Source organism: Penaeus monodon, chromosome 43 (assembly GCF_015228065.2).
Source record: "Penaeus monodon isolate SGIC_2016 chromosome 43, NSTDA_Pmon_1, whole genome shotgun sequence".
Taxonomy (NCBI): Eukaryota; Metazoa; Arthropoda; class Malacostraca; order Decapoda; family Penaeidae; genus Penaeus; species Penaeus monodon.
This window is the reverse complement of record NC_051428.1, coordinates 28,653,931-28,664,629: the sequence shown is the minus strand read 5'-3', so window position 1 is coordinate 28,664,629 and position 10,699 is coordinate 28,653,931.

Sequence of the window (10,699 nt, the reverse complement as noted above, 5' to 3'; positions counted from 1 at the left end):
AACCCGATACTAAGAATTGAAACCAACACAGTTGAATTTATATATTCCTGATTTCGATTCCTGAATAAATAATATATAATTACATCCTTGCAAAATTAAACAATACTGCGTTGACATCTTGATCTTTACTCTGTTAACTTATTGAGCTTCCTTGTAATCAGCATTCACTCCTATTTAAAAATTGTTTTTTAAACATTTACTGTGGCCCATACCGTATATGCATTTTCGTTCCCAACTATAAAGTACACTTATTGTCACAATTTCTATATTAAAATAACTCTGCGTAGTATATATTTCCATGTTTTTGTGAGCCACTAAATCAAAAACAAGAAAATAAACAATAATATCATAACAGAAATGTATAATTAACAAAACGATGCTTATTGAATGACAATCATCTTTAAAATTATAGTTGAAATTGTTTTTACTATTAAATCTATTACTGTCTTATTATCATTATTATTATAATTCATTATTATTTATTATTATTATTATTATTATTATTATTATTATTATTATTATGATAACGATAATTATTATCAGAGTCAGATGATAATTACAAGACTGATATGATAATTATTAGTTTTCCTTGTTTACTTTTTAAGTTTCTTTATTATCATCTTTATCCTATTCCGATACTAGTACTGCTTTTACTGTAATTGCTATTTTTAGTATTATTATTTTTAAAACATCATCATCATCCTCATCAAAATCATTTTCATTATTATCGCTAGTACTTTTTATTTCTTAATAGGGGCTTTTTAACTGTTATTATTATTATGATTATTATTATTACTATCTAATAATATTGGTAATAATGGCAATAATAGTAAAAATATCTATATTAAAAATAAGGATAATGAAAAGAAAGTAATAAAAATAATAATGATAAAACAATAATTATCATTATTTTTATTAATTATCTTTATTATTAATAACTTTATTATTGTTGTTATTACAAGCATTTCAATAATAATAACATCATTATCATTATCATCATTATTATCATCAATTTCCCATCCGTCAGTATTGTATCATTATTATTTTTGCTACAAACCAACTCCTCCTCATCATTATCATCGTCAGCGTCATAACCATCAGCAGCAGCATTATTACTGTCATCAGTATTTTTTTATTATAATTCTTATTATCATCAAACACATTACCAATGTTTTAAAATCACTAGAAAAGAAAATACTACTACAAGTAATACGTGTGATTATAATAATAACCACGAGGATGATCAAATGATAACATTAAGAAATAAAATACAAACTATATAAAACTAATGATTCTAAAAATGATGAAAGGTAATAATCCTAACACTAATGATGATGATGATAATAATATAGTGAAAATAATAATAAAAATAATAATAATATAATATAATAAAATTATCATTATCATTCTTTAAACCCATTAAAGAAAGCAAATGCACACACAGATCACCGCATCGAGTGCGTGGGCGCACCGTGGGGCACACGCGTCGCCCACGCGCGTGCGTGAGCAAAACACGCTGATTTGCAGAATTCTAGGCAAATAGAACCTAGATACGGTGTTGGGTGGATTTATTGTGGATACAATGGTGGATTGGAGACCCGCAGGGACCCAGAAATACCAGGCTATCCAACTTCTTGGCAGCAAGACTAAATTGCATTCTACTTTTGAAATGAAAATAAAAAATAAATCATGCCGCATCGCCCGTCGCGCGGATCAACAAGGGGCGCGTCTCCCAGGGCAAGACTCGCCTGGGATCGAAAAGTATGCTACTGAGTCTACCTCTGCCATTAGTCAAAATCCGCCAGGTCACCAAGACGGGACAGATCCCACCCCTGGTCCTGCGGTACAAACCATCTAGTGCTAACAATCAAAAGAAAACAAGACTTAAATGGACAAAGGAAGAGTATACTGAGGTAATGTACTGCTTTTACTATGCACTCGAAAATCCTAAAAAAAATAATACTGATACCTATAAAAAATGGTGTTTAAGGAATAGTGAAAGTGAGAAAACGCAAATGCTTGACTCAAACAAGCTAGCCAATGTGAGAAGACATTGTTCGTAACAAAAACTAACAGATACAGAAATCTCAATAATCAAAGACCAAGTACAAAATGACACTATAGAGGTACATATAGAAGAAAATAAAAAGGAAGAAAATTAAGATGAACAAGAACTGAACATGCCAAATAAAGTTGATCTAGCAATTGGAAATGAATTAAAGCCACATGAGTTGTCGTAGATTGAGGGAGAATTGCTAGATATGAAAACGGATATCATTGAAGAACTATCGGTAGTAAAACGTACTTGAAAGGAGTAAAAGAGAGACACTGTTAAAATTCAGACATACCCATAAATATAAAAGTATATTAAATATAGGTAACAAGGCGTTAGAATAACTCAAAGCAAAATGTGGCATTAAGTCAAGGAAAGAAAAAAACAAAAAGAAACCTCGCAAAGCCAAGTGGCAAGTGATAATAGAGAAAGAAATAGAAAACTTTAGAAGGGAAATATCGATATTAGACGAACTACAAAAAGGTAATGGGAAGCAATCGAGAAAAGCGAGAAAAGTAATAAAAAAATACAAAATACTTTCTAAAGAACAAATCCAAAACCGTTAAAAAGAAGCCAAAAAAACTTCGGGTTGGCACAAAGGTTACAAAAAAAAAAAATTGAAAACGCAAAAGCTTTCAGGCAAATAAAAGTTTGAGACGACATGAAGAAATTTACCAAAAAAAAAAAAAACAACTTGTAGAAGCAAACCTCTAAGAAAAGGTCGGGAAATTTTGGAACAATATCTGGGGAAAAGAAAAATAAAGAAACGAAAGGATAAAAGATTTTGAGAATAGCACTAGGGTATTCCCGAAAAAAAAGGGGAAAATAGCCCACGAAAATTAAAACGCACTAAAAAAGTCCCTAAATGGAAAACCCTGGGGTTTAACCCGAAATTTTGGTTAATACTCTTTTTTCGCACAGCCAAATTTCATCTAATTTTTAAAAACATTTAGAAAAAGAGCCAACTTAAAATCTAAATGGTTTTGTCAAGGGGTACTTATCTCTTGGCAAAAAAACGAAACCAAAACCCAAAACACGACCCCATTTCGCTTAAAAAAACCACCCAAAATTTTCTACCGCAAACTTAACTGAAAGACCTACAGACACAGCAAGAAAAAAATTTTTTCCCAACGAACAAAAAAGGGTGTTGCGAGGATCTACGGATGTAAAAAATACTGCTCAAAATAAAATATTCTCGAAAGGCTCATACTAAACAGAACTAAACGCTTAGATCAAAAAAAGCCTTTGACATGTCCCACACTCTTGGATTTGAAAACCCCAGAAATTTTCAAAGTTCTCCTGTCTTTAACAACTTTCTTCGAAAAACATGACATTATGAGAAAATTTTACTCTCAAACACATGAACGGACTCTTTTCAAACATGCGAACGAGGGAATCTTCCAGGGTACTCTTTTCCCCTTTTATTCTGTAGGCCTTTTCCCACTCCCCTGTTTTTAACAACACAGGGTATGGATAAAACATGGCAAAAAGACAACATTTATTTATATGGAACTTGAAACTTTACCTAGAAGATAATGAATGGAAAGGGTTCAAAAATTTAAAAAGTTCAGGAACATAGGCATGAATTTTGGCCCCGATAATGGCTAAAAAACCTTTTAAGAAAGGGGAAAACTAGTGACATCTGACAATAAAATTTTAAGTATTGATACCGTAAAAAAGGGAATTGGCAGGAAGAAACCATAAAATTGGGATAAACGAAGAATGGGATAAAACAATCATAGATGGAAAAAATACGACAAAAGCACCAAAAGAGTAAGGTCAATCCTAAAAAACAAAATCAAACTAAAAAAACAAAAAAACGCAATCACACTCTGCAAACCTTTGACATAAGTTTTAAAAAGATAGACTGGGTTACATGACCAAACAAAAAGACACCAAAAAATTGGAACAATTACAGCAACGGAATTTACCCTAAATCAACGTAACCGTCTGTACGCCCCCAAAAAAAGGAGGTAGGGGGGATGCAGTTGGGGAAATTACGTACAAAACCCTTTTTCTTTCTTTTTTTCCCCTTTCTTCTTTTAATCAAAAAACTCTAAAAATTTACACTCAATAGTAAAAAAAATCAAATAAAAAATTTTCTCGGAATTAGGTATTGAGAGCGAAAAAAAGTCGAACATATTTTTCCAAAACGGGGTTTTAAAAATAAAAAAAAAAAAAAGCAAAGAAAGGGGACAAAAAAAATTGAATTAAGGGGCATGAAAAGCCTCTCCGGGGCAGTTCAATCGAAGCAAACACCGAGAGAGAATTGAACCCCAGTGGCTTAGAACTCGGCAAAAAAGGGAAAAAAGAGGGTTTTATTCTTGCAGCCCAAAATCAAGTTGTTTACTAAAACTATAAGCAATCTTGCACAAAGGCATGACTCAAAGTGAGGTTTTGGGGAAGACAAGGTTGAGACAATGATCACCTTGTATCGGTTTCCAATTAACACCCAAATGAACAAAAACGGGCAGACAGAGGGGGAAGTACCGCCGGAAAATCGCAAAAACTTTCTTGGACCGGATAAAAAGGGACAAAAAACCACCAAGGAGTTTCGAAGGGAAAAAAATTTTCCGGGAAAAACAAAGGACGAGTATCTGAGGTAATGTACTGCTTACTATGGCACTACGAAAATCCTAAAACAAATACTACTGATACCTATAAAAAATGGTGTTTTAAGGAATAGTAGAACGGAGTAAGAAAACGCAAACTGCTTGACTCAAACAATCTTAGCCAATGTGAGAGACTATGTTTCGTACAAAAATTAACAGATATTTACAATTCACTAATCAACGACGCATTAAATGACACTATAGGGTACCTATAAGAAGAAATAACAAAGGATAAAATTAGATGAACAAAAACTGAACATGTCCAAATAAAGTTGATCTAGGCAATTGGGAAATGAATTAAAGCCACATGAGTTGTCGTAGATGTAGGGAGAATTGCTAGATATGAAAACTGTATATCATAGAAGAACTTATCGGTATTAAACGTACTTGAAAGGAGTAAAAAAGAGACACTGTTATAATTCAGACATACCCATAAATATAAAAGTATATTAAATATAGTTAAACCAAGGCTTTCGAATAACTCAAAGCAAAATGTGGCTAAGTCCAGGAAGAAAAAAAACAAAACTAAACCTCGCAAAGCCAAGTGGCAAGTGATAATAGAGAAGAATAGAAAACTTTAGAAGGGAAATAGATTAAAACGACTACAAAAAGAAAGGGAAGCATTCGGAGAAAAGCGAGAAATGTACAAAAAATACAAAATACTTTCTAAGAAAATACCAACGGATTAAAAAGACTTAAACAAAAACTTCAGGTGTAAGGCACAAGGTTACGTATATATGACAACGCAAAAGCTTTTCAGGCAGAATCACCTGTTATTTTTTTGTTTTTGACAGAAAGACTGCATGAAGAATTTTTACCGCAAATAAGAAAAGAAACACCTTGTAGAAGCTATACCAATCTGAAGAAAAGTCTGGGAATTTTGGAACAATATCTGGGGAAAAGATAATATAGAATTAAAACGCACGATACAAGCTTTTGATAATGCATAGGATATTCCCGAACAAAAAGGGGAAAATATGACCACTGAAGAATTCAAACGCACTAAAAAAGTCCCATAATGGAAATCACCTGGGGTTGACCAGATTCCCAAATTTTTTGTCTTAATACTCTTTCTTCCGCACATGCAAAATTAGCAGTCTAATTTTAAATCATTTATGATAGAGGCCTACTAACATCTAAATGGTTATGTCAAGGACACTATCTCTGTCAAAAGTACGAACACATACCCAAAACTACAGACCCATACTGCTTAACACCCCTATAAATTACTTACCCGCAATCTTAACTGAATCGAACCTACAGACTACATGCAAGAAACAAATATTTTTCCCAACGAACAAAAAGTATGTTGCAGTGGATCATACGGATGTAAATGATCACTGCTCATAAATTAAAATGATTCTCGAAACGGCTCATACTAAACACATGACATCTAAGTACTGCTTAGATCGACTATAAAAATCCTTTGACGTGTCCCACACTCCTTGGATCTTGAAATCCACTATAAATTTTCAAAGTCTCTCAAACCTGTCTTAATCAACTTTCTTCGAGAACAGCCTGAAAAAAAAACATTAATTGTGACGACAAATCTTACTCTCAAGCACTGAACGGTAACTCTTATTTCAAACCTGCGATCATATGCGGTAATCTTCCAGGTGACTCGTTTTCCCCTCTTTTTTCTGTATGCACTTATCCCCCTCTCCCTGCTTTTAACAACCAGGGTACTTGATATAAGATCCTGGACAAAAAGATCAATCATTTATTCTAATGGCTACTTTGAAACGTTCGCTCAATGATAAGAATTGGAAAGTTGCTGAAAACTGTAAAAGATTTCAGTGATGACATAGGCTGAAGTTTTGGTCTCATAGTTGCTAGCACCCTTTTACGCATGGAACCTAGTGACATCTGACATTAAAGTTAAGTATTGATACGTAATATAAAGAATTGGATCAGGAAGAAACCTTATAACTATCTAGGAATAAACGAAGGAAATGGTATACAACATCATAGATAAGAAAAAAATACGTACAGAATGCATCCAAGAGTAAGGTTCAATCCTGAAACAGAATCAACACTCAAAAGAAACAAACTAACAGCAATCAACACTCTTGCAATACCTGTGGTTACATATATTTTTTAACAGTATAGACTGGATCTTACATGAACTCAAACAATTGACACCAAATTAGGAAGCAATTGCATGCAACGGAATGATCACCCAAATCCAGACGTAGACCGCTGTACGTCCCTAGAATTAAGGAGGTAAGGGGGATGCTGCAGTTGGAATTAATCGTACAAAACCAACAACATTGCTCTGCAATAATTTATATTAACCAGCGATAGATGCTTCAAATTTAGTTAGAGTCCATGGAAAACTCCTAAAAGGTTAAACTCAATTAGGAATCAAATAAATTTTCTCAGGAATTAGTATTGAAGAGCGAAAATGGTGAACATATGTTGCCAACACTGCTTCTAAACATAAAAAAACACAAAGGCAAAGAAGGTCGACAAGAAAAACTTGAACCTAGGTGCTAAAACCTCTCACGGACCGTTTTGGTCAAATCGAATCAAACACACTGTGTTATGAATTGTAACCCATCAGTGGCCTTCGAAGCTCTGTACTAAAAGGGAACAGATGGTTTTTATTCTTGCAGCCCAATCTCAAAGTTGTTTACTAGAAACTACAGCAACATCTTGCACAATGGACTGACTCAAGTGTAGGTTTTGTGAAGACAGAGGTTGAGACAATTGATCACCTTGTATCTGGTTGCTCAATATTAACACCGAATGATACATAAAATCTTGACATGACAGAGTGGGCAAGTACCTGCCTGGAAGATCTGCAACATTTTGAATATCGGAACACGATAAATGGTACAAACACATCCAAGCCAGTTCCTGAAGTCAAAGATGCTACAATCATTGTGCACTTTCACATTATATTCACTACCAGATCGTACTATACGGCAAAATCGTCCAGATATCGTCATCAAGGATACAATAAAACCACACTTGCCTGTTTATAGATATGAGCCACCCTTCAGACAGAAACGTCCCTACACAAAAAGTTTTTTCGCAAGATTCAAAGTATAAAGACTGGAAATAGAGGTGGAAAGATTGGCATTTGAAAACCCAAACTTTGCCTGTTGTTATGGAGCTCTTGCCTTAATAAAAAAAAGTGACCGCTAATTTAATTTTCTTGAGCAATACCAGGAAACCCAAAATTAGAAGAAATCCAAAATAGTCCTTAAACAGCACAGCACTTGTTTCAGAAGAGCATTATCAAATCTGTGTGTTCTTGTGTGCGTGGTTGATTAACTGGATGTTTTGATTTGTGGTTCTGGCATATTTGCAATGTTTTTCGTTGTTCTATGTTACCATTGACTCAAACTTCAATCACCCTAGTCACTGGTAGGACTCGGTGGGGTTGTGGATAGTTTTAATTACATATCTAAGAAACTTTTTGCATAAAAAATAATAATAATAACGGTAAGATAATCCTGACGATGATAGTGGATGATGAAAATAACGATAATGATGAGGAGAATGATATGAAGGTATGATAATGATTATGCTAATAGTAATGATCATGATAAAAATTCGTAATAATGTGATACTGATGTGGAAGATAACAATAGTGATAATAATAATGATGGTTGAAAACAATATGGTAATAGTAATCGAATTAGTGATGATGATAAATCAAAATCTAATATCACTGTACTACTACTAATAACCAATGATATTAGTAGTAATATGAAATAGATGTTGTAATGATATACTTGACAATAGCTAGTATTAACAATGGCAACGAAACAATAGGAACAATAATAATATAATAATATATTAATAATAATATATAATACAAGAATAGTAATAATGCGCTAATAATAATAATATAAGAATAATATATAACAACAACAATAATAATAGTGAGGGTGATAATGATATTAAAATGCTGACAATAATGATAATGATGGTGATTATAAATAAATAATTATTAATATTTTCATTATTATGATATTGTAGTGATTTCCCTGGCATCAGGCGGTCACCCCGCAGGCTTTCCGGCCCCCTTTTCCCTCTGACGCTATGAATCTTTACAGGACTCTAAGGACTCCTTCGCCCCTGCAATATGACGTGGCTTTGCTGTTTTTTCTGAGTTTTTTTAATAAGAATTGAATCTGTGTTTATACCCTCTGACTTACCTTTCCCATTGGTCCGTGATCTACTTATACATCTACACACTTTTCTACTGCACGTAACACTCTTATCCCTACTTACCTATATTCTACTACCTTCCTTGGCTTATTCTTGCCTTTTTGTCTTCGACTAATTCACCTTTAGTTTTGTTTCTCTCATCGTTTTTCTCTTTTGGTGTTTCCCGCGTTTTTCCCTCCACGGATCCTTCTTTCACCTTTTCGTACTTTCCTGTCTTTTAATTAATTTTATGTGTCCATTTTGTATAGTTTTACTATTCTTGTTTATTTATATATATTTAACTTGTTTTAACCTCACTATAACACCATTTAAGAAATAACTGAACTGCATTATGGGTAAAACCTCACCAAGCGCGGGAAGCCCCCAGTATAAAAGCCAAGCCAGGTCGTCAGAGGAGAGAGGCTTTTAATCTTGGTGACAGACCATTTGGATCTTTAGCTGGCTGACTGTGTGCTTCTCATGCTGGGGTGGGGCCTCTGTTTCAAGTAGTGTATCGTGTGTTGTCCTGTTATTGGTTAGGTGCGAAAGATTTGTGTGTAATAAATGTATAATATGGATGCTGCTTTTTATGTTCCTTTTTAGCCAGCCAGTGGTGTTATTTTATTGTTCTTTTTTATTGTGACTATGGGATCACTTTCAAACACACCCGATAGTCCTCCTCAAATCCCCAAAACCCACATGTACATTACCTGTATTTGCATAACAGCTACCAAACTAACAGTGTAAATTATCCACTACATAATGATAATGAACTAACAAATGGTACTACTGCTGATAATGAAAATGGTTGATAATAATGATCAACAACAATAATAATGATAATACATAATGATTATGCAAAAAGCTTGTTAACAACAATTATAATAATAATAATATTAATAATGATAGTAATAAATGGTGATAATAATGAAGAACAAAAGGAAATAATAATAATAAATATCATTATTATGATCATTATTTATGATAATGCGAATCATACTACTAACAATACTGTAAATACGACTACTAGCTTATGACAAACAGAAACATACGGTAATAATAAGATAACGCATGTAACGATTATCATGATGATCTTAAATAGACTTCTAGGGAAATGGAAAATATCAGAATTAAACCAAGACGTTTTGTCTTTCTTATCGATTTTAGCTTTATTTACTATTTCGACAAAATCTCAGCTCCGCTGTAATAAGGTAAAATAAGCAAAAATTCAAATGACCGAAATAAACTACTAAATATCACGGAAAAATACTTCTTTCAAAGAACCCGAGGTACCATTATCACTGACTTACTTCATACTACAAGGCGTGTTTACTACACTCAAAACAAAGGCTTGGCACAGCTGAACATTCTCCCCTGTACACACTACTAAGGATCACAAAGGTGGCTGTAAAAGCCAAAGATCTTGAAAGTTTTGCATGGTGATCCTGAAAGAATGACCCGCTTTTATTTCCAAGTTTGGGGTACAGGCGTCCGGACAGAGGACATATGAACCTCCTCTATTTGGGTGTTTGGCCGACGTGTAATGTTTTTCGTTTGGCGAGTTTTTTTTTTTATTATTATTATTATTAATTATTATTATTATTATTATTATTATTTTTTTTTTTTTTTTTTTTTTTTTTTAAGGCTAGTTCCCTAATTTATCTGGATCGTTAGTTGGATTTCTCTTCTGTTGTTTGGGCCCACCTCCCCTGAGCCGCCCAATTACCCCAGGGTGGCTAAGACAGGAGATGATACGTGAATCCAGGGCGTGTCACACTCCGGTATGGCATACATCCGTACCGCTGGGCAATCCTGCCGCTCCGAGATTCCCTTAGTTTGGCGCTGGACCGTAAGGTGCCCAGTTACCCATGGA